The following is a 26223-nucleotide window of genomic DNA, read 5'->3' as shown; positions in this document are numbered from 1 at the left end:
TTGGCTCGGCTTGCGAACTAGTTCAGTACTCTTTTATACTTCACTAGCACACACCAGCTTGTGAAGGGAAGCCTGGGAAACGCTCGCCAGGAAACAAACATTGCCGACTCATTTAAGAACAAACATTAGTGAAGTCGAATCAAACTACCAGCGCCAATCACAGTAACTGAAAAACAGGTAGCTAGAAAATTAGGATTTTTCACAAACATATTTATCGTGCCCACTGTGCTGGCTGCAAGGCACCTTTTAAATAAAACTGCACTGACCGTCACTAGTGCAATGATTCGTTTTTGCAACGCGTCATGCAGCTGCTGGTCACAAACATCGGCGGCCTGCTCTTGATGTATGAGGACGAATTAAAAGACAATTCTCCCTGTACACCACGGGGGCTAATTTTCTTCTAGAAAATGAAAGACGTCTTTCGAACCTTGTTACGAAAGCAAATTCAACTGTTTACATTGTGCTTCAAAGCTATTCTGAAATTAAAAGCCCTGGCTTCAGTGTTCACCGGTATAGTAAAACTAAATAGCGAATAACTTTTATAAAAATAGATATCGTGCGGTTTTCTTTCAGTCCTTTATTTTTCCTTTCTATTTCCGTAATCAGTGCAACGATATGAAAACAGTGTAAACGTAGTGAAAGAGATTTCTGCCCCCATTTTTCTCAGTCCCATCGTATAATACTTGTGAACAAGAGCAAAGTGCAGTGGGACAGGTTTTTGTTTTGGCAGGTAATAAGGCACTGCCACCTCTCTTCCCTGATTATCGTCCTTTGTGTACTTGACAATGGCGTTCCTAAATATATTTATTTTAATTCTGTTTAAAACGATAAACGTGCAGCGGCATCTATTGAGGAGCCTTTGATGTGCCACAGTAAAAGAGAATGCCTAGAACTACTTTCTTCTTATTAAAGCGTCGGTATGCGGCCCAAATACATCAACGCTTCGGCTATGCCGACACAAGTTGGCACTTCAAGCAAAGGGGCTACCTAACACCAAATTGAATTTCGAAGTTGGTTTATTTCTCTTGGTCAGTATCAAGGGCGATATGAGTTTCTGTAAATTAAATGTCGATTTTTCGCCATTGCTTTTTCCAGGTGAACGGATAGAAAGTCCTCTCAAAGTAAGTCAGCAGTTGTGCCCGTAGGAAAGAGGTCATTTCTCCGGTGTTAAATTTAAATTTTGTTAGAGAAGCACCGTTGCCAGCTCCCAGTAATTATGAGTCAATTCTTTATTGGAAAGACAAATGAACCTCCTGTTCTTGAAAGTAAATGCTGCGAGTCAGAGATGACTTCCGTATGGGTAGTAAACAATGTAAAAACTAATAATTAAAAAGGCTCAATTTCTAAGACGCCCGGTTTTAAGTACACTATAAAACTTCTCTAGAGCGCAAAATTTTAACTTAATGATTTTGTTTTGGTGTAAACAATCCACTCCTTGCAAAAAAAAAAAAAAAAAAAACTCTGCTTCATGAATGCTACAAATAAAAAAGGCTGTAAGATATTAGTTGCACTCCACAAGAAAAAAACAGCAACAATGGGTGAGTGAAATTCAACTACAGTAAGATGCCGACTGCAAGCTACAAAGCAGGACGAAGGACAAGTATGGCAGACAAAATGTACACGCGTTAAGTGAGAGCCTGTGTTGCCTTTGTTGCCGTCTTTCCTTTGATGTTTGGTCATCTGCCGGTTGTTAATTAGTAGTCTATGGTATAGTTGCAGTTTCACATGGAACTAGCTAGCTCAAGCTGACCCTGTACCTCAGTAAGCCACGGAAAAGACTTATCCCACTCTCTAAGCATGGTGATGATTAAACGGATGGCGCTCTGAGCAGGCCATGTCGTTGAAGAGAAACTCGTTGAAAAGCCGAAGAGAAACGTAAATAGTAACAGGACTGAAGCCTGTAAGGAGCAGCCGAGCTAAAATTTTAACAGGTGGGTGAGGGTGAGACAGAAAGTAGAGGTTGGGGCCAGCCGGCAAGACAGCAGGCTCGATTATTCATGTGACCGGTGATCTAGTCTCAATTTCGATCTACGTTGCTGCTATTCCGGTTTCCTTTGTATCTAGAGTAACGCTAAATTCTTAAGAACGGTCTGCTGCGTGTCGTAGATTGCGAAGCTAACTGCTATATGACGCCACAATAAACGAGGCCATCAGCGGTCGTAATGCGCTATCGTTTTTCTGCTTTGACCTCTTTGCAAAATGTTTCCATGCGGCGGAAATGTTTTTCGCCTGTTGCGCATGATTGCAGGTCGGACATCTAAGCAACTTCTGTAATAGGGGAGTAACTTTTGCACCTATTCGCGTCTGCATAGGCCGCGTTGTCTGCTTGCGTAAATTAAACTCCCATTCTTCACTTTCTCTTGTTCAACTGATCGAGGCCGCACATATCATTGCTGCCACCGGGCTGTAACAAGGCAAATTTTACGCTCACATTAACAGCGACCAAATGCGCACAGAAACATAGCACTAGTGGCATTAATCAAAGCGATTCGCTAGAAAGAATATCTGCTAAGTGTGTTGTAAAGGTTAGAAGTATTAAGTAAAAACAAAGGTAAATAACAATCACGTGCCTAAATAGATGAAATGAAGTGCTTGTTCTTTAAAATAAAACACGGTATAGGTGATTTTACAGTACATATACTGTAACTTGCTTTTCAGCTCCCTTTTTGTTATTTTAAACCGTCTGGAATCTTCTACATCACGGCGGACTTGATTGGTTTGCCTATAAAACGAAGCTTGTATTTTATTTGTGAGGATAGGAGGTATTTCAGGGGTGTCCTGCACGATGTCAACACGGGCAAGATTTCATATGTTTTACAACGTTGCTGTGTTGATAGTGGTAAAGCTTTTATCTAGCACGGTTTCCCGGAGTTGCGTAACCTCTTTTCTCGGAGACATCTCGTCCCGGCAAATGGCGTCTCAATGCGTCGCTTTCGGTGTTAACTCAAAGTTCGCGGCATAGCTTGTATTGCTTAAAGGGCACGCGTGGTATTGCTCGTGCTAAGCCTTCCGTCTGTACCCTTTGCTGTGATTTCGGATTACTCCTTCTAATTAGCGCATAAGCACTAGTTGAATTCTATCGAGCTATTATTACTGGCGCCTGGTGTGTGTTAAATTTAGATGGTTAGCACGGCTGTAAGCAAAGCTAAATAAAGATAAATTGGTAGCTTTTATTGTGGGTGTTTTGTACGAGTCTTTTGCACATGGAGGTCATGCTCAGCCGTTTGCTGTTCGACAAGTGCAGGTGTTCCTATGTTGCGGTCAGTGATGCAATTAAACACGCATACGCACAAAGATGTGATGGACCTGAACAAAACTTGCAGGCATTTCGGTTTTTATTACTGAGCAAGCGCAAGTGCCCAGCGCCTCTTAAACCATCCGTGTTTTCGCTTACCCGGACTAAAGTCACCATCAATTGCAACACGCGCAGTACCATCGAACCGCGCCCAGCATGACACCCACAGCGGATGACAAGATCGTAAGTGATGGAAACAGAAGTTTAGCGCAGTTGATTTTCCTTCTGCTGCAAATGAACATCGGTTCATAATAGGTAATGAGGTATGTTTGAATTTTCTGGCCAGGAGGCAACATTTATGTTTTTTAGAGCGCTCGCGTGGCAGTCACCTTGTTCATGTTTTGTTTCCTGTTTGGCATGGACGGTACAGTACCTGGAAATGTTGTAACCCTTTCATAGTCTCGACAGTCTCACCGCGTTTTGTTTGCAGGCGCAACAGTAGGATCATTTATTATCACTAGGTCCCACGTTTGAAGACCAGCGGCGGCCGAGTGGAAAGTGGCCACTTCCTACCTTTCAAGATTTAACCTGAATTTTTTTTTTGATGTAGCGGCCCATCTGTATATGTAAAAAGCAGGTATTGAGATGTAACTCATAACTGCGTGATATCGAATTTTTTTTATTTCATAGCCTTGTATTATTCATATTTATGGCTATAATAATTTAAGAAGGTACATTTAGAAACAAGCTACTCCATGTCCTAACACTTCGCGTGAGAGAAGGAGAGGCCTACGGCGACGGAGGAGAATGGTGCTTGGACAAGTCGGATAAAAACTGACCCTGTTGAACACCGAGCTCTTTAAACTTGGCAGTAAGAATTTCCATCAAGCTAAATCACGTTAATAATTACGACGTCAACGCTTGCCGACTAGGCCGAGCATCTTTCTATTTTCTTCGTCGTTGGCTTTGTTTTTCGTCTACAAAAAAAGACATTCAAATCCACGGTAATCTAAGGCATAATGAGGTCACACCGTTCTTTTTCTGACTAGTATTTAAGGCGGTCACCAGGGCGGCATGGCAGCGCCAAAATGCCCATGCCTCGCTCGGTCGTCACACTGAGGAGCTGTACGAGCTCCGTTAACATGGGATATGCATTGATTACAACAGGATAAAGCTGATGATGATTGTGTTGTATTTACGGTGGAGTTATTCGAAATTAAGTGAACAACCAATTCAACGCAAGAAATCGCAGGTAATTCTCACCAAGTTCTTTTTTTGCTCATGAACTTTTAGCCCTGACATTTTCTTCACTTCATCTCGTTAAGGTGATACTGAATATTGCATGATGTATGGAACTTCTACAAGAGAGTATGGTCCCTCGAGAACAGAACGAATGTGTTAGAGACAGCCACAAAAAGTGATTTTGAAACAAAATCATATTTATTGTAGGAAAAATATCTTCCAATTTTATGCAGCCAAATCGACTCTGTGGTCTGCACAATAATCATAAAAGCTGATGAACTTGCAGCCTAAGTGCAGTTTCATGTTCTTTATATGTTTCATGTTGTCATACTTGGGGGAAAATTCCCCCTTCTAGGATTTGTAACTTGGGAGTTACAATACCTTCACATTATATTCTGGTCACTATACAGAAATACATCGTTTGTAGCCAGTCAGGCGGAAACAGACCCAACAAAATTAATTCGGATTACTTTCAAACGCCGCAAGAACGACAATGTGCGTATCAGATCTGACTGACCGGAACTCATTGCGAGCCCCTACTCTTCCTGGCTCAGATTTCAGGGCCAATGAGGAGGCTGGACAGAGCCATCAATATAGAGGGTGCTGCCACATCCCCCATGTTAGGAGGAGCACATTCACCATTTGCACAACTGGAGCGTCAGACATTTCCAGAGATGTCTCGCCGGTCGGCACTACAGTCAGGCTAGAAAGCAACCGTTTCTGGTATTCTGCTCCTGCCACGTTTTCTTTCTTTTTTTTGTTGTAAAATCCGGTGCTCTCCTGTCTCATCCAGCGAATACAGCTTTCCATGCCATGACAAGGGGAAAGTCTAAATCATTCAGCAGATAATTTCGTCTCCACTTTCTGAACACCACTTAACAGCAGTTACTGCTTCTCCGGCCATTATTGTAATGATGAGCAGATAGTCCTATGTCGATAGCAATAAAGGTGAAGAAATAAAAAGGAAAAAAAGACAGAGCCAGGGGAAGAAAATTAATGAAACTGAGACGCGCAAGATCTTGGGGCGTTATCGCTTGTATTGAGGGCTACTCCTTGCGCTGCAAAAATATTTGCGGCAATGGGATAATAAATAATATTGATTTTCTTTCCGTTTTGCAGCACGCTCTCTCGACTTAAGGCAACAAGTTAAAATTAGGATGACAGAAAGATCAGGAATGCTAATCCTAACAGGAAAATAATATTCCATTGCAGAAGAACTTTATGACACAAAACTGAGCTAAATTAAAATATTCATTCTTTAAAAATACGCAAGGGAATCTCAAGTACAGGGCTTTTTGAATGTAGGACTAAATCTTGGTACCCCCGCCATGCACTTCGTTTCGTGCATCAATACTGATGAATTATTATAAAAATCTATTGAAAATGTTACTCTTTCCATAAATTTTATAAGTTCAAGGTTTTCTAAAGATGAAGGAGTGGCTTGTATGGTTTCTGAAGTTTCTAAATGAGTTACCTATTCCCACAGTAGTTTTTCTGTTAGGTATTGAGAGTAGTTGACACTTACTTAGCAAAGGACGAGGTCCCCCCCTCCCCCCCCCCCCCCCCCCCCCCCCCTCATATTAGGCTTCCTGATATATTATGTCTTCAGCGTTGTGATAAACTGCGTGCAAGAAGACTGAACTGCAGTACGCGGACTACTGTACTGAAACTGCAGTGACATAGATTTAAAATAGTTAGGCAAACTATATTAATAGCAACGCTGAGTGAATATTTATACTGACAGGCATATGAGAATCTGAGAATAATAATACGACAATAGGATTCCGACCAGCTAAAGGTTGTAGCTTAAACCAAATGCCGTGAAGTGTCGAGTAGGGTCTATGATGCTGTGATATTTTTTGTTCCGCATCTTTAAATCACCCCATGATATTGGAGCTACGCAGCAAGATATGAGTCACATTCTTTTTCTGTGTTTCGCCCCCCCTCTCTTTTAAATACCGTTGCTATGATACCGAAGATAATTTTATTTCCTTTCATTTATTGTTTCCTTAAGGGCCCGAAGGCATTACGTAAGGAGGGGGTTATTGGTTTTAATGGGGCGAATTTTGTTGAAAACGAGGAAAACACGGAAAAAAGAAAGGAAAGAGGTAAACTTGTTTTCCAATTCTGCTTCGAACAAGAGTAAATCGAATTGTACTACAGGATAATACTTGCTGCCCTTCAAAACGACTTTTCAAAATTAGCAGAAGGCAACAAGCGCAAATTAGCTGCCAGGCAAAAACCGGCAAATCAGAAGAGGTGTTTTAGATCACTTTCCTGCAAGCTCTTCGATCTAACAAATTTACACTGCGTCAGCTACAAAGCTACACCAGCCAGCTTGACGCTTAAAAGTGGCACATTTATGTTGCCGCGTATTTACAAAATCCTAGGAAGTTATCCTACCAAGCTAATAAGCTAAAAACTGTACTTGGCATATATATCTGCAACTTTTCTCGCCGAACTTTCTGCTAGAATCTCCGGTCACATATTATTGCATGTAGCTCTGGCATCTATTCTGTAGCAGTTTACTTGGGAAACGCCTTTCGCTTCAGCATTTCTGCTCCGTCCGTATTTGACTCCGAGAAAGTGATTCTCCTCTGGCATTAGAGCCTGACTGGTGAAGGAGCATCGACAAAATCGGGTGTGTCATTTAGCTCTATCACTTTACAGTTACATTAATTGGTCTCTTCTAATTGCTAATTTGGGCGGAGGCTAACGAGTAGTGGGACCAATCGAAATTAAATGGTCCGTAATGCTTTTGAAGCAGAACTTGGTAAGAATCCTGGCCTTCTTTTTCGTCTACATCGGCCAACGGTAACTGAAGCAGCTGAAAGGTTCCATGAAGTGCTTCAAGAAGCGCTGAAGCGCCCAAATGTGAACATAGACTGCTTCGACTGAAGAGGAGAAAAATATATTTTTTTTTTTATTCGAAACAAACCTGAGTCTCTCTCTCTCTCTCTTTTTTAGCAGCTCTGCTTTTCCAACGCAAAAGAAAGGAAAGGAGAAACAGGAAGGCTGTTATAGAAGTTTCAGCTGCATATATTACGCTCTTTGAACCTGAATAAATGTCACGAAGTAATTTTAGTTTTATAGGCAATTACACCTGAAACAGGATAGGTGAGAAGAAGCAATGGATGCCATTAGGATGGTGTTAAACGCAGTATTCGATAAATAGGTTCTGCCGGAAAGCCAGGCACTTTAGCCATCATGCTTGTCTCTTAAACAAAGCCAAATATATTTGCGATCACATTAGATTGGTGGTCGATGGAGCCCTGACAAAGTCTTTTTGTGTTTCTTGAACAAGACGGTAATTAACAAGCGTAGAAAAAAAATGCGGCTATATTTATTGTTGGACTACCTTTCAAAAATATTTGTCGGGGGTACATTTCCGCACTGAGTAGTGCCATTGAAACAGTATTGGTGGCGAGTATGCAATTGAGGAGAAGAAAAAATAAAGCTGCTAAAAGTTGCCCCCATCAATACAGCGAAAAAGGCGATGATGATTATCTGTTCGATGTGTGCGATTCGTGCCGTTTAAATCATTACGCGTGTTAACACCTCAATAATTTCGGCTGGACCAAGAAACATTTTGGCAACTAGCTCAGGCCAACAAAGCATTTCACCAAGAAAATGAAAATGTTCTCGCATTTATAGAGGTTAAGCATTCTTAAGAGCACCCAGTAACTTAACCTCATAATGTGGCGAGTTTGAAATATTTTTTTTTTATTTCTGCTCTCTCTGTCTGCTCGCGAAAGGGATATGCTCATACCGAGGCGGCCTAATATCTTACACTGCAATTTCAGAGGAGTCGTAGACAACTTCCTCATCACATCACGGCTTTCTATCCTCGCCAACAAAGGGGAGGGAAGGCATCGATTTGCAGCTTCTCCAAATAAGACTACCAAACAGATATCTATGCGACTACTCTTTTTTCGACCTCTCTCATGTATATCAGGCTCACTTACTCTTCCACGCCCAAATAAAAAAAGGCAGATTTTCAGATGTTCTGTTGCAATCACATGCGTAAGAGAATAAGCTTATCGTCCGTATCTACTTGATGCTTTTCCTTCATGTCGTATCCCACGGACTTGAGCTGTGGTATTAAATGTTGCTCCTAATTTACCTCTCATAGTTTTTATAGTGTCCAAGACTATAAAGAGTTCCGCCATGGAAAAACAAGCTAGGATGTACGGTCCGCTTACTTTTATCCCAGCGGCAACCCCGAAAACAAAGACCAGTGCTCTGTTTAAGGATTAACGCGCCTCCAGTCATTTCTCCAGGGTTCGATAGAGCAGTGAAGAAGGGCAACAAAGAAGAAAAGCCGATAGTGTCGGGAAAGGGAGACTACAGCGCCCCGTGTGTTCGGATTACAGCCTTAATTAGCAGTAATTATGGGTAAGGCTTTTTCATGCCGATCAATTGGTGATGTTTTCATACGTCTTCGTCCTCTTCGAGCGCAGGGCGTTTTATGCGGCATACAATGTACTTCCACAGCACTTAGTCTCTTGGATAAAAGGGAACGAAAATAAGAACAAACAGCTAGCTACGCTAGCTACGTTCGCGAACGCGCCCAACTGACTGCAGCAAGACACGGCGGTATTCTTAACTTGTAGGCTGTAAACAGGTCCGTTAAGTAATGATCAAATCTTGCATCAGTGATCTTTGTCGGCATCGTTATTCGGAATAAAATGTACGGCAGAAGTTGATTTGAAGAAGTTTAAAACTGCTCGTTGCGAATACACAATACTTTAATCCTGGCATATGTGAAGAATCGAAAGAGAGAAAGCTCAAATATTTTCATCGCTGTCAGTTGATGAAAATTATGTCTTTCCTCCGTTCACCCTTTACGAGGCGATTCATGAAAGATAATTCGGTTGATAGCTCCGCGCTGATTTAGCCATAAGAGATCATATTGTGTAAAATAAATAACAGGTATTAGGTCTCACTAGCTTTAATTTACTGCCTCAAAATAGTTTTTGTTTTCGTTTTTGAGCTGCAGGCATGCGCAAAAAAACTAAATATTTAGGGCAGCACCTAACCTCCGCCTACAAGTATATGACGGGACAGCTTCGACCGGCTTCTGTCTGCGTCTCTCCTTGAGGCTCCTTGACCCCGTAGATTGACTTCAGCAGTCGCTTAATCAATATTCCCTTAATTTGCGCATCTTATCTTGCGCATACTGTGCCTCTATTATATTTTACAGTCGTAAGGTATTAATGCATTATGCGCTCTTCGACTGAGATAGATACAAACCTTCTATTTTATCAAGCCGTAGCAACATGCGTGCGAGACATGAGATTAGCTTGTCCAACGGTCCCGCTTTGTTTGATTCTCATTTCACCTTTCGGTCTCAAAAGAGACAGCGAATTTGGGACCTGTACCATCTTGAGTAATGTGTGGTGCCGGGAAATTACACAAAAACATGTGACTGTCAGCGCCTGTTAATATTAGCTGCTAATCCTCACCTTCCAGAAACACGCCCGCGAACGCTGACAACGCCCAGGCTGTAGTTTTTTGAGAGCGGGGCTTTTGAAACTATTGCATCAGAAATATCAGAAAGTGGAATCCCGGCGTTACCACACTGCGCTAGAAAAGCAGCATTGAACAAAATCCTATGGAATGAAAAGAGTGCAAAGTACAGAAAAAATTGGTGACAAAGTTTGCGACTCGCTGACGTTGATGCTCCTCACGATATTTTATGGCATGCTATATAAGCCCGCAGCCCGACCTTAACCACGTAAACGTTATAAGCCCCACCTAGGAGAAAAAAAGAAAAAAAATGTCCGGCATATGTTCTCCGGCTGACGCCTCAAAGTTGGTGGGACGTTATCACAAAGCTAAGAATTATGACAGAGTGTTCATTATTCGACGGAATATACGACATCGTGAGATCCCGTAACATGACCTAGAATAATAGGCATGATGCCAGCTGCCAGTTCCAAGCTTCACTTCGAAACATTTCCTCGCACCAGAGTTTGTTTCCCAGCTGAAACGTCATAGCTGCTGTGTGGAGGCGGAAGGGATGAAAGGGAAGGGAGGTGTGAAAAAGAGGGCAGGTGCCGGCGACAAGGGAGGAAGCGGGAGACCCGGGGGCATGGGCGCTTCGATAGGAGAGGTGGGAGGGCCAACATGAGGACTTAAAGACGGAGATTCACGCCCATAAGGAGGTAGAGAGAAAGAGTAGGCAAAAGTTACAGCAACGGCAGCATAAAATGAATACACTAATGCATTTCCAAGTATTTTAATAGTATGCTATAGATTTTTAATGCGGCAAAATTCTCTAACTTTATAATCGCAACGTAGGAACTGCGCAAGTTAGTGAATACAAGACAGCGCTAGTGCAGTAGGTAAATGTGTTGGAAGGACGCATCGCAAAATAAGAGTACTGTGGACGACTACAGAAATATTACTGCATTGTTGGTTCTATCTTGCACTTACGGTGGATTACAGATTTCAAACAAGGCAAAGGCGATGACATGTCCGAAGAACAACCTTTCAAGCAAACTCAGCAGTATATGGCATCTAGTTGCATTAAAAATTGCATCTAATGTTTAAGGCTGTAATGTGTAAGCAAAAAAAGAAAAAGACTTCGCGGGACCTCAAAAAATCGTGATCTTTTAATATATTATCTTCGGTGCTAAATACAGGGCAGGTAAGTAAACACTGGTCGATTGGTAAGGTCACATGTCCGAACGACATATTTAGAATCACCGAAATATATATGAATTTTGATGAACGATAGCATCGCGCATTCATCAACCAATAAATATATTCTAAGCAGCCGCACCAACTGCCACTGCAGAGTCAAGCACGCAGGTAAAACTTCGGATTATATGCGTTGTGTTGGGTTTATTGGCGCATAAGCAGGTTAGGCTATCATGCGTCAGGCACAAGGTTGCATAAACCTTGCGTTATACGAATATGTGTTAGCTGTCTATTTTTTGTTTTGTAAAATATTTTCTCCTAGACAACATGTCTATGAGAGGGTTCACACTTTGACTTTCATTTAGGAGATATGTATTTTAAAATGCGTATTTTGCACAACTGCAAATATGTTTCAAAACGCTGGAATCGAAAACCAAAGAAAGTTCTGAAGTGTTTTTTACAGGATACGGAGTGCTTTACAGGAAGACGACACGAAGCTAACGAACGAATTTTCAGCGTGAAATAAGTGGAGTTGACGTGAAGAAGAATGAAACCATACTAGTGTGCTGATATCGTTTCTGGAAAAAGTTTGCAACTTCGAGAAGCAGAGCTTACTTTGCACACTTTTATTGTATACGTTTCCTTATATACATGCCGCCAAACCAAGTGCTCGATCCAAAGGCAATAATTCGCCCTGTAGATGGAATTTCTACATTTAAAGTGCTGCACTTTACAAGCTCTCAAGAAAACAAGTTTTGTTTTAACAAAACGTGCCTAATAAGAATGCGTCAGTTCGCTTTCTAAGCAGTTGAGGGAAGTTAATCTCATATGCATGGCTAAGGTGCCGTGTTAAGACCACGTGACTTGGCAATGTTGCAGGCGCACTTGCAGTTTCCGGTGCCGGATTGTATGGTGCCGGATTGCATACCGTCAAGAGACCACATAACAGGACCTCTAACTAGAAATTGTGTGGGCATGTGATATAGCCACATGGGGTGGGCAATGATGGGAGGTTGGCAACTGCGCTTGATTGCGCACAAGCGTGTTTAGACAGCTCCGCGTATCGGATTATAACGGTGCCAGAATAAAAGCTACGTTTTCCACCTCAATAATAAATCCTCACAGGGGAGAAGGCGACAACGGAACTATATCGCGGCGGCTGCGCTGGCTCAGATCAAACGATGAACAACACTGACGGAGGAAAAACAGCACGCGAAGCACTCTTCATACTAAAATGGAGCCGCATTCAAAACACGTAATGTAAATAAGTGTCCCTCAAATATAATTTTGCCTTCTCAAACCTTGGCCTTGCCGCAGTGGCGCAGTGGTTTCAGCGCTTGAATCCGGGTGTGGTGAGCACTTTTCGATGGAGGCGAAAAGCAAGGCACCCGTGTGCTTTGAGATATCAGTATACTTTAATGAATCTTAAGTGATGGAAATTTTGGGCGCTCTCCACTACGCCGTCTTATAGCTTGAGTCACTATGTGATGTTAAACCCTCTAAACCAATCCAAGCAATCAAACCAAACCAACTTTATGAAACCCTCTCCTTTTAAAAATGTTAGTGATTTGTGAGAAGCCCATAGAATTACCTACCTTGGCAAGCATTCCTGGTTTTCGTAAATATAGAACAAAATCTTACGTTGGTCATTCTTATGAACTGGAAAGAAAGCAAAATAGCCGAACGGGAAGTAGAATACAAATTCCGTAACTTTAATGTCAAGGGAGAACAATATTGCCGTTTTCTTCATTTTAGTGAAAGGGCCAAAAATGTCTGTATTACACTTTTACCGGTAAAAGGAAGCATTTCGGAACATTTTGCCAAAGCATCTTGCACATCCGCGAGTTGCCGCTGCCCGCATTCGCACGAGCGGGCACGCTCAGGTGGTATTTGTGATATCACGAGCGACTAGCAAGTTGATGTGTCACTAGTCCCGCGCCTCTGATAGCTGCACACGGCATGCCAGTAGTGATGCATAAGAATACGCTGTTCTCGGAAATAAAGGAGATTTTTTTATTGAACCAGCGTCGTTGCTCGTCGCAGTTATCACAGTAATAATTTTTATCTTTTTTTTTTAATAGTGAAAAGTGGTGGGGCTTCGAAGCTAGTCACAATAGCCATTTCACACTATCTAGGATATCATCTTTCTTCAACAATTTACATGCATGAGGGCGATATGCTTTATAATTTCTCCTATTAAAACAAATGGCTATCTCAAATGGGTTAAAGTCGCCAAAATGTGCAGTCTGTCTTCGCAATTTCACCTTTGTTCATGGATGAATTTGCGTGTATTTTTACCAATATATTAGACCGCTGTATTTCCTACGAAAATTTTCTTGGTGCTGAAAACTTCTGAATACCAATAAGCTTCCGCCAATATATTAGCTGTCAGTCATCTTGTAAGTCACGCATACACGTAATGTGACAATGCAGGCAACAACAGGCAAGGAAATATATTTACAATGTATTAATTGTCGGCGCCGCTCCATAAATTTGACAAAACCAACGCTGCCACTCCATTGCTTACCTTGATGTCCTGAGAGAACTTGTTATTGGTGCAAAGGTTTGCACCTGCAATTCGAGGACAAAAAATTGACCTTTCACTGCCACAACCAAATTTATTAGGATTGCGAGAAAATTAATGATCAAACATGCGAGTATCAGCTAACGGGAAGAGTACGTCTGTTAAGATTCCAAGACATCACAAACATTAACTCTGTTGTGAACAGCTTTGAGTGCGTTATACTGCCTTCATTTCGAAAGTACCCTACAACAAATACAAATTTACATAGGTTTCTCTGTCGTTCCATGCTTATTAATACCTACCGAATCATTCGACGTTGTTTCAGAACTATATTATTTATGTTTCTTATTCCTCAGAGCATTGTTTTAAAGTTAAAAGTGTCACAAAGTTTCCAAGAAATTTCGTAGCTCATAAAGCACTGACTTCGGGATTAAATTAGGTTTTGTTTCTTTCAATGGAATTCAGACCCAGAAAATTTCTTTTTTTTTAGGGAGTCAATACAGCTCCTATTCGAATCTGTGTGCCGAGCAGCTGATGGAAAGCAAAATTCGGAACGTATGCGGAAAAGCGAAGTCTGTTGCCATATTTTTTTGTACCCTCTTTAGCATTGCAGCACTTTCTTTATACCTTAGCCAAGCTTTCGTACAAGAAGCAGAAACATACTTAGGACAATCAATGTCAACAGGTAAAATCACAGACTAATGTGCTGTGTCACGTATTTATCCAAGACTTGTTACCCGCCATTTTTTGATGCAAGATTTCTGTAAGGATTTATTAGAGATAATGTTCACAAAATCCGGCTTTCGTCTGGTGTTTAATCGTTTAGGCGAAAGAGCAGCATGACTGCATTTCTGTGACCGAGAAATTTTGTTTCCTGTAATCTTCTTTGCCTTCTTTCACAAGAACCCCACTCCAGCTCATTAATTCAATAGTATTTCACATTCGCTGCTCACTGCGTTAAGGATATGGAAGAGAGCGCAGCGCTCATTCGTGCGTCCTCTTTGTTTTCGTTATTGTCGCTTCACTCAGTATTCTATTTTATAGTACTTAAACGGGTACGTGAGCTAGCCATATTGAAGGTGACAATTATCAGAAGTTTACAATTTTTTTGCAGGGGAAGATTATCAAGTGCCTATAAAACCAACAATCTTTCAGGGCGGTCTTTGTCCTAAACTGTTTCTAACTGTCATTTTTTTACGTAAACACAGCGACTGTTTGCTTTTACGTAAACACAACACCTGTTTGCTTCTGATATTTACTGTTTGGTATTAAAAATACCGCCCGAAACAAAACTGCGCTTTAACTATTCTCTGATATGATTGTCATGAACACAGTGAAAAATAGTGGCGCCATACATATAGGGAGCGTTCTATAGGGCAGAGACACAAGGATTGCGCGCAGAAATATGAGACTGGGGGCTGTGCGCTGCAGGGATCACACGTTGAAGTGGATAAAATGAATCAGCATGCCCTATAGCAAGTACGTGTACAATACTTTGGTAATTATGTTGTAAATTGATACTATGCATATTTTGTTCTGCCCAGCAGCCCTTCTCATATTCAGCGGCATTGTTTTCGCGACTGAACTATTGCTATTCACACATAAGATTCTTATAAGTAGAGGGAGAGGGGGGTACTAGACGATTATAACAACCTACTCATTCTTCGATGACTAGCTTGAAACTACCGGCCTTTGTATCCTCACCTACTACATGTCTATCTCCCACACCAATATATCCGCGTAGCAACCGGATCCCCGGCTTTTGTTCTACCCCATTGTGCTAAAAAGGAGAGCCACAGCCCACTCTTGTGTCCGGGCTATAATCTGTGTTTTGTCGTAATCTCCTGAACAAAGCCCATTACACGTGATGTGTACTTCAGTCTTTGTTCCTATAATCGAGAGTAGAGGCTCAGGTAAGACACGAACGCCGGCTGTTTTTTCACGCAGGAAGGTCGGCCCAGATTACGACTTTAATTATTCCATGGGATGGGAACTGACGCATGGACGGTCATCCTTGGCAGTACATTTGTGGCGGCTCAGATGTCGCAGTGAACTTAGAACCGATAGAATTAGCGCATAGTTGAACATACACTCCAGTATCTTTCGGGTCTGAAGGAAAGCTGAGACCGTCAAACGCGCATCGAAGTTCGGGGAGCGGTCTTTCCTGCGTGTGTGGAAAAAGCTGCTGTATCAAGGTAGGGAAGGTGCCTTGTGTAGTTGTATAATAGAAACAAAATTGATGCCCACACAAAGCTTATTTTCTGCTTGACGTAGAATGTTATTTTGAAACTTGAAAGTAAAATATTTATGCAAAAAAATCCAATTCGACATAGAACATAGTGTCTCCGGTTTGTTTACTTGAACTCCAGTAACCTGCTTCATGCCTCGCTATGCGCCATTTTTTCCTGCGCATATTTAGACATTCAGCGAGGCACTCGGTTATAAATTCGATAGGCTTTAGTTGTGCTACATAGCGGCTAATGTAGCAAATACTACGCGACAATGCTAATACACAAGAGCAAAATCCAGCATTAATTTTGGCGCGGAAATACTTCTCAGACTGCTTTGACGCTGCTAAATGCTTGGTTCGAATGTTACCGACCACTAACAAAATCCTGCATACAACTGGCGCTAACCTTTGACCTTCGCAGCCACCACACTGTTTCGCAGTATGTACTTTGCCCTCTACCTGAAATCCCTAATGTTGCAAAAGCTACCCAACAATAGGAGTTCACTGCTTATAGAGAGCAGTCTCAAATGCAAGCCCCTGAAGTGCGATCATGACGGTCAGGTCTAACGGCAGTTCTTTCACAGAAGTGGTGATGAGTATACTATATATGTTGGTCAAAGGGTTCTTTCTGGCAAAGACTAAATTAAGTGAGCACAACACACACAGTGGATATTTTATTAAGTCATGTGAGATGCTACTAAATTCTGTCATCCACATCACCACTTAGCCGTCAAGATTTAAATGCTTAGAATGCACAAAAGTGGACAGTGTGTAGACAGGGTGTAGGAGCACTGCATTGCCAATAGCAACCAGTTCCTTTAAAAATTTGGCGCTGTTAACAGACAGCTCTTGAAATATATCAAATTTTGCACAGTGCATCATCAGACACCCAAAGAACCGCCTGTCTTACCGAAACAGACTAAAACGTTACCACGAACACTTCATAAGGCGACAACACCACCACGAAAATTATCCTCAGAACACTAGTTTCTTGATACAACTAGCACCTGTGCTTGAACCAGCATAACCCCGCCGCCAAACAAAGATTTATTTATTTATTTCAGTACCCTCAGGGCCCGAGGACAGTACAGAGGGGAGTGGGGTACAATAAAAGCAAAAACAAAAGGGAAGAACAGCAGTCATTATTATTACAAATGTGAAAAGTAGTATGGCTGGCACAAATAACCAAGTTACAACAATATAAGAATACAAATTAATAGCTACTGGCCCAGAAGTATGAGAAAAATATATATGCACACAAATATACCACGTAAATAAAACATAGAAACAATTTTACGAGCAGGCAGGAAACACCCCAGTTGCTGAAATATACCATCATACACCTAATCAGCAGCACAATTTGGGAGAAAAAAGGAAAAAAAGTTTATAAAAACAGCAGATGAACTAAAAACAATAAACAAATAGCAGTGTGGAAGAATTCAATCTACTATGTTAACATCAGATTAGCTAAAGCAGATGTAAACGCAAAATGGTAACTTATTTCGACAACCAATGGGGGAAGGCGATTCCATTGTGCCCACATGCTGGGGATGAACGAGTTGTAGAAGTGATTTATTTGGCACTAAGGAATACCAACTTTATGACGGTGATCGATCCGAGCAGACATGTAGCAAGGTGCCGCTATGAATTTTATATTAAGGATGGGGTTATTATAGTAGATCTTATGAAATAGACAAAGACGGAACATATTTCTACGTGGAGACAGTAGTGGCAGTCATAAGCTTGATTTCATAGCAGTGACACTAGAATTACGATGATAGTTAGAGAGAATGAAACGGGCCGCACAGTTCTGAATAGATTCGAGTTGATAGATTAGCGTCTCTTGATAGGGGTCCCAGATAGATGAAGCATATTCCAGTTTACTACGAACCAACGATTTGTAAAGGAGCAATTTTACGGAGCTGGAGGAAAGACTAAAGTTACGACGCATGTTGTCCAGCAAGCAATTAGCGTTGTTGGTTACGTGATCTATATGAGCATTCCAATTAAGGACATGAGAAATAAATACACCTAAATATGTATAACAAGGCACAGACTCAAGGCTACTATTATTAAGACCGGATGAGGGCAAAAAAAATGTTACGACGAGAAACACGCATATAATAGCATTTGTTAATGCTTAGTTCCATATTCCACCTGCTTATCCATTTAATGGCATAATGATGTTGGATTGAAGGAAATCTACGTCAGAATCACTGTTAATTTCAGGGTATATGACGCAGTCCTCTGCGAAAAGATTTATTGTTGAACATAAGTTATCAGGTAAGTCATTGATATATATATATATAAGAAAAAGAAGAGGCCCTAGCCCAGAGCCCTTTGGCACGCCGGATCCAACTGGAGAAGTGAAGGATTAGCAGTGACCAACTGTGAACAATCTGTAAGAAAAGAATGCAGCCACCTAAGAATGTTAGGTTCAAGGTTAAGTTTACTTAGTTTCAGAAAAAGCAGTTGGTGAGATACCTAGTCAAAGGCCTTCGAAAAATCAAGAAATATGCAGTCGACAACGGAACCTCTATAAAGGAATGAATTTAGATCATGCGTGATGGTTAAAGGTGCGTTTCAGAAGCAAACAACTTCCGAAACCAATGTTGACTGTCAGTAAATAAAGTATTAGAATCAAGGAATGATGCAAGGTGAGAGAAAATAACATGCTCCATGATTTTACACGGAATGCTTGTTAGTGGAATTGGTCGATAATTATGTGGGGAATGTTTATCTCCGGACTTATGCAACTGAATCACCTTCCCGACCTTCCGGTCCCCCGGTATGCAGGCTGTTTGAGGCAATTGCTGAAATAGGTTAGATTGTATTATAGCGATGTACACTTTGGTTTTAATCAACCACTTGGAATTTATACTATAAACACCACATGATGAAGAAATGTTTTGTTTTTCAATCATTTTTTCCATGCCAGCAGAATCAAAGACAATAGAATCCATTGGTAAAAAATCAGCACTGGTATATGCAGAGGTCTCAGAACACACACATTTAGAAATAGCTGAAATGAATACACTGTTAAGGACAATTTCACACTCATTTGCTTGAATTAGCTCGTCACTAAAGTCTTTAAGGCTGATGGATGAAGTATTATTTTTGTTAACTAAGCTCCAAAATTGCCTAGGGTTATTTATTAAAAGGGAAGGTAATGTGTCATTGAAAAATACATCCTTGGTGTGCTTTAGTGCAGTTTATATTCAAGGGTCGCGGCCTGATAAGCAGTCCAACGTTCTTGAGAACCGGTTAGTTTTGCAGAGCTGAAAATGCGTTTTAACGATTGAGTGAACCATTGTGATTTTCAGTTAGAGGTGATGACTAAGCATGGAACATATTTTTCAGTGAGCGCCGCAACTTTTTGTTTAAACAGGCTCCAATTCGCATTCACGCAACGATCGTGAAAGCTTGGTAAGTAATCATCTAGAAAAACAGAGTTTACGGTTAAATGGAATCAAAGTCAGCCTTCTTGTAATTACGGAAGTGCTTTCTGCGGTTACGTTGATGTGAAACAGTGTAGGTCAACGAAAAATGAATCAGAAGGTGATCCCTTAACCCTGGAAAGTATGATATGGGCTGGAAAAGATCAGGAGTTATGATGAGTACCAAGTCGAGGATATTAGAAGTAGTAAGCGAAATTCGAGTTGCCTGCATTACAAGCTGGGACAAGTTGAAATCACTGCAGAGATTCAGAAATATGTCACATTCGCTCGAGAAGGGATCACAATAAGATGAACGCACATTAGACCACTCTATGTTGGCAAAAATAAAATCGCCCATTAAAATGAATGAACTGTTCGGATAACGGACTGTAATCTTATGAATGACGTCATGAAGTTCGTTAACAAAGAAGGGGGGGGGGAAGCAAACGGCGAACGAAAGGAAACTCCCAGTATCAATTTCCTAGAGCACGTGCGAATTTCGCCCCGTACAAGTTCTAACGCGCTTATAAAGTGGATCGGGAAAGACATAACAGTATCTGTAACAGCTACAAGCATTACTATACGCCACATCTAGACTCCCTGTCGCACCGATAATTGTTGTAGCGCTTCTTACAGGTAAGTAACTCACTGCTATCTATCTTTGCCGATAGCAAAGTTTCAGTGAGGCGTACGATATCAGCATCGCAAGCATCGATAACAGAACAAAGATAATCGCGTTTAGGTATTAAGCTACGAATATTTGTGAATAAACATGAAAGGGGGGTGATGACCGGGGACTTCATTCCACTGCCCCTCGTGCAATGCTATTAAGAGTATCGGTCGGTGGCCCAGAGTCACTATGGGTTTCATCCATAGAATCCTCAGAACGTTCGGTCGGTAATGGAAAGGGGCGCCGGATTTCATGGACGGAATCATCAGAGTGGTTGTGAGCGTAGCACTTTTTTTTATGAAGGGCATATTGAAGCGAAGCTTGAATTTTAAAGGCGGAGTTTTGCCAAATTCGACCAATTTTTCCCTAGCGTAACCAGTGGCGGGAGAATCGTCTTCGCTAAGGGTAATTTTTTTGTCCTTGGGCTTGAAACTATCGACCAGTATTTTCTGTTTCATCTTTAAAAATGAGAATATGGCAATAATCGGTTTGCATTTATGTGATACGAAGCCGCCGAGCCCGTGTGCATTTTCGATCAAAATTTTAGAGGACGGAATTGCTGAACAGGACGAAAGAACACTAACTAGTTTTTCTTCTGACTGAGCCCAGGACTCTGACTGCGTGTCTGATATACTACAGAATAGAAGGTTCTCGCGTCGCTGCCTGTCTTCGAGCTTTGCCAGGTGTGCGCGCAGTTGGGCGCTTTCACATGAAATTTGGTCAACTAACTGCTGAAAAGGCTGTACTTTCCTCTCGATTACATTAACGGCAATTGTTTCGCGCTCAAATTCTGTTAGTTTTTGTTCTCTTCTGTCAAATGTTCAAATTTCAGCTGGGACTTTTTAAGTTCATCAAGGGACTTTATAAAAGCTACTTGGTCTAGCTGCATTTCCGCAGTTCGCTTGTTCACAGCTTCTAACAATTCAAACATATCTTCCAACTGATTAGACTGGGCGCCAGGCAGAGAGCCGTGTGTCTGGGCTCCCGTGTTAGGCCCAGGATTGGGCTCGACATCCCCAGACAACACCAGCAGTTGGTTTGCGATATCAAAGCACTCACTCAACTCAGAAAGTAAGACTCCCGGGCGTGGGAACAGCAACAGGCACACGTCATTTGACTTCTTAGCGTACAGGGAAGTAACAGCACTAACCTGGACGAAGGAGAAGAGCGGATTAGGAAGCCGCATCCTGGTGCTGTTCTCACGCCCACTAAGGCCGCCAACGTGCTGCCAGCTCTTAATACAGGCAGCAGAAGATGATGTTGCTGTTGATCCGCAAATTTCACGTGATTTAGGGACAGCCATGACAAGGTGCTTGTCTAGCAGCCACGTGGATCCAAACGTCTTGTTTAAGTGACAGAGCAACTTGCTGATGTCACAAGCAGATGGCGACCGCGGAGGGGCGCTGAAGATAGCCCATGCCGTACCCTGGACGAAGAACTAGAATGAATTAGGAAGCCGCTGTTCTCACGCCCACTAAAACATCACCCTCCTTTTGTAACGAAAAGCTACTTTTACTCGTCACAAGGAGGCCGAAATTCCCTTCGACAACAGCAGCACTCAATAAAGCGAAAATCCAAAGTGGCAAAATACAAACAGCCTCCTAAAATAACACCATTCCTAAGATACAAGCATATAGTATAAATGGCAAGCGTGGACAAAACTACACTTATCATATATATTATCTTTTTAAAATCACAATATATATTAACATCGATAAGCATTTAATACTACTTTCTGCGACAATGATTTATTTTGAGGAAATTGTAGACAACTGTAACGAATTCGTGTGGTATAGTGATGAAAATGGTGCAGCCTTAAGTAACAAAACAATATTTTTTTATATTTGTTTTACGCTTACAAGCAGTAAAGTTGATCGTAAAAATAAGTACAGCACATTTTTTCTGCTGATTATAAGGGAACTATGTAATACTGCAAGATATTTCCACGAACTGATTGAAGGAATTGGTGCCATAATTTGATGCGTAGCAATATCTGGCTTTTAAATATTGTCCTGCACTTGCATCGAGTAGTTAAGAATGACATAAAAATTCAAGAGGCAACTTTTTGATAACTAAAAAAAGAAACAGGTGGGCCGTTTGAAATGATGTAAATGAAAGGTGAAAATAAAGCCGTCCACAGAACTTGACTCAAACGACGGAAAACACGGCTTGGATTGCCGCCAACACCGTGAAGCGACAGTCATCGAGTGCGAGATGATTCTTCTGGTACGTTCACGGCGGCTGACGCTAGCTGCTGCGCAGCTCGCTTTGACTGCTCTTTCGGCTGTCCCCGATCTGCACGCAGATAGAGCGCTCTTATGGCGAGCACGTTATGTAGGCGTTTCTCAGCGTTTTGCTCGCAAATGCGACCGCGTACACCCGGGCAGCTTTACTGCCGCTGCAACCCAAATTTGCGCGCGATGACGCCGTAGCCGCGCTGCTCTCGAGTTTGGTCTGAATGCTGCGGATCTAACTAAACGGTTCTGGCCTGTTTCATGGGGTTCCAAGCGATCCCACAGGAAGTCACACGTACTGTGCCGTTATCAAGGAACAAAACAACAAGCAGCAGTTCAAAATCGAGTCAGTGTAGCTGAAGGTTTGATGAGAAATAAAACTGTTGCATGAAATTATGCTCCGTACTTTACGTGAGGCACGGGAGCTGCGGTAGCTTAGCGCACAAGTAAACAAGCTGGTTGCTGCATGATACTTAAAAAGTAATAAGTACTAACAAGACAAACGCAGGAAAGTATATCATATACCGACATTCTCGTCAGAAAGCTTTACTTCAGCGTATCTCTCCTCCTACGAGCTTTTTATTCTGTCTCCCCAGGTACGCTGCTGATACTGTGTGTGAACCTAATCGCTGTCGCTACTTGTTGATCTCGGGTTTTGGCCTACAGCATGAAGAGAAGGATCGTGCCCTGCGGAATTCGTCTACTCTTCGGTGGCCTTGAGCCATCGTGGGGCCACACCAGGAGGGTCTGCAAGATACTGACATCCAGAGCCGGCTTGCACGATAATTTCCGAGCTAAGTTCAGATTTAAACGATGTCTTAAGTAAAACCAGACTTATTTAAAACGGCTTCCGAACGCCGAACGCTTTGGTTCGGCTCGTGTTCGCCAGATTGGCTTCCCTGAACGCCATCAGAAACCATTTGGGGCATTTTCCTCGTAACACAATCTTAAGCCGCAAAAAGCAATGGCACGGATTTTACGCAGCTCAAGATTAACGGAATGCTTACATCTTATAGTGGGGACAGGGTTAGCGCATCCTCGTATTTCTCTAATTTCTCTACTTAAGTACTTAGCGTACTTGTGTTTTAACTAAGATGGCACTAAGTCGCGGTGTGTTTCACGCTATCACTGAAATTTTGGACGTTGCACGACACAGCTGTTGCATATGGCGGAACCCTCTACAGTCAATTTCGCTTCTCCTTCCTGAATCGGCTACACCGGTAGCCAAAGTTTCCAGGATAAATGTGAAAAACAAAAAAAACAAACAGGGATATTTGAATTCCGCATCATGTGATTAGCTGAGACAATAAAAATAATTGTACAGAGTTACCATTCTTAGCGGTTTCAAAAGCTACAAAGGACTGATTTGAGTTTCATAATCTCGCTCTAAAATTTCTTGTCGGCGAAATTGATGCGTCTCTCTATATTCCGCGAGTTTCCCTCCTCCGTTTAGGCTTTCTGCAGAGTAATTTCACGGGCATTAAGACTGATGGAGGTTAAGTTGTTTTAATGTATTACTGGCGCAAGCCACGAGTGACAAAACCGTGGCACCACAGAACTTCGATGAAGCAGTACACACTTCACTCTTGTCCACTGAAGCCATCCTCGTTCCTGAACAGGCATCGGCGTCCATATCTGGATGATAATATTCAAACATTGAGTGTCGAATCTCAAAGGAAGTAATACGATACAGCGCCATCATTTGCATGGTGAGCAGAGTGATAATAAAGGCAGACTTACACAATGCTGTGATCGCTTGAGATTGAACTAGCGGGAGTTTAATGAGCTGCCTTCGGTCCAGGTAGAAAAAGTGTATCCTCCTTTCACTCCATCCTTAATAAAGAAAACGAAAACGGTTTGGAGCACAACCAACGTTCTATGAGAGCAACCAAGTGAGGTTTTTTCGCTATCATTAAGTGGGTTCTTTGACACAATGAATAGTTTCCAAACAAGTTGGCAAGCTGCGCCTGAACTCACATATGAACCTAATTCAGATAATATTTACAGTTGCATGGATCCAATGTAGCGCCTGCAGTATCCTAGGTCGCAGTGTAGTGGCTACACTGCCTTCCTACGATGCCAGTGACGTCTGGCAGTGCACCCCATGCTTTTATTAGAAAGCGTATAGTATATATCAGTGTATATGCGAGCACCGGTCACGCGGCTTTGTCGTGTTACTGGTGCCGCACATGTAAAAGCCGCAAATCATGAGTTACAATGTCAATTCCATTCCATAATTACACTTGCAGTGTATATGCATTTCTATGCCTACTCATCTATTTCATTTTTGTCTGCTCTCTTAACCTGCCTTCTTTCGACATTTTGCAGCCTATGTCATGACCGGGAAATGCGAGATGTACTTGCACACAAAATAAATAAAAAATGGAGCCCGATTTGTCGCTTGTCTACGGCACAAAAGTATATTCAGACATAAAACTTCCACAGCGTCGTTCAGGAATGCAATATTGCAGTCGCTACTTTATTAATTTTGGTGCGTGAAGCAAGTGTTGTGTAAAATCATGTATCACATGCAGTAACGGTAGCTGCGACTTTACTTTTGACACACAGCAACTACTCGGATTGTTCAAATCAATTATTATTTCTTAGAGACACAAATGCATCTGCCGGCTGTTTCTTGTTTTTTTATTGTACAAATTGCGAGATCACCATAAACACTTATTCTTGTTGCTATCAGGGTTTTCCTTACTCGAACAATGCACGGGCTACAAACCCCCAAGAGTTAAAAGTTTCTTTCATCCGCTGGTTTCCGTCAAGGTTATTGCAAGGGCAGAGCGCACCTATCAAGGAGTGCTTATGCAATGCGCCAGTTCACAACCGTGAGTCCCCATTCTTTACCTACTAAGCATTATGGCACTTTTTACAGGTGTACAGAACGAAATGATTCCAAAGAAATAACTCTTTCAGAAAATTAAGGCAAAAACATTTCCTTGCCACCGAACAAAATTCCCCCCCCAAAATGACTGAATTGTTGTCACGTAGTTAGCGCTTAGTACAAGGGGAAAAATCTTGCCAAATCGGTATAATGTGATCGACTATCGACGAAGGTTTGCGTAAGGTGCGAAACAGGGTCTTACATCTCCTTCATGCGTAAGCTGATCTACATGTACGGAAAGAGATAAAAAACCTAAAATAAGTGTGCGCGCAACAAAAAAGGAAACTAGTTTACCGATTGTAGCCCTTAGGCACGAAAAGAGCCTCTATACAGTTTCCCCTTCAATGACGTCACACATATATTTGCGCTGAATGCCTAATGGGCATCGGGAAAACTTCGCAGTAGTGATGAATCGAGGCTCTTTTCACTTCTTCTATCCAGGAAGGCAATTCACAGGCCCTCCCGTAGGAAACGATGACGAGCAATTCATGCAAGGAAAAGTCATTTCCTGTTACACTCTATCTCTGTCTTTATCGCTAGGGGTGAACATTTCATCCAGAGCCCTTAAATTACATGAAACGCACCAAAAACTTCTCAGCAGCTCGTCTGAATTCGTTATGCTTCATACCCTCAAAAGTTTCTCCAAAGTTATGTTTTGCTGCTATCGTTCCATGCATCCAATCACTTTTCTTCAGGTGGCATTTCAGAGCAGCAACATCTATCAAGAATCTTAAGTTCAACTTGACGTTCTTGATCAGAAATAAACGGCAAAGTACTTGAGGCCGCACCAGTACCTATCAACTAGAATGATCAAATTCATGGAATGACAAAAGGGAGAACGGGAGTTAAAAAAAAATTCGAAAACTTACAGAAAATGTTCAGATTTAGATCTTCAAACAAAGTACGAAAAAAAGAACACAAAAAGACCTTTCTGTAAATTTAATATTTCGTGAGGCGAATGCAAATGGAACAGAAAAACGTTAATGCAAATCAAGCTGCTAAATTTATTTTGAAGCGAGACCGTCACTATGCCATATAAAGTCAAGGGCAACGTGCCGGGCGCAGGCCACAACTCCGCATGAACCCCGCCGTCTTCTACTTCATTGTTGTTTT

General features: G+C 41.8%; 1 long non-coding RNA gene across 1 annotated transcript in view; it reads right to left on the bottom strand.

Moving 5' to 3' along the window:
• Positions 1-21175, bottom strand: part of LOC146185280 (uncharacterized) — a 55564-nt gene extending 34389 nt beyond the window's left edge. Inside the window, exon 1 of the long non-coding RNA XR_014707779.1 lies at positions 21134-21175. This is a non-coding gene — a long non-coding RNA (uncharacterized LOC146185280). The remainder of the gene's footprint in view (positions 1-21133) is intronic.
• Positions 21176-26223: the final 5048 nt, after the last annotated feature.

Source organism: Amblyomma maculatum, chromosome 6 (genome assembly GCF_055883805.1).
Source record: "Amblyomma maculatum isolate TAMU_Amacu chromosome 6, ASM5588380v1, whole genome shotgun sequence".
Classification (NCBI taxonomy): domain Eukaryota; kingdom Metazoa; phylum Arthropoda; class Arachnida; order Ixodida; family Ixodidae; genus Amblyomma; species Amblyomma maculatum.
Note: the sequence above shows the minus strand (reverse complement) of the source record. Positions and strands in the feature narration are given on the sequence as shown.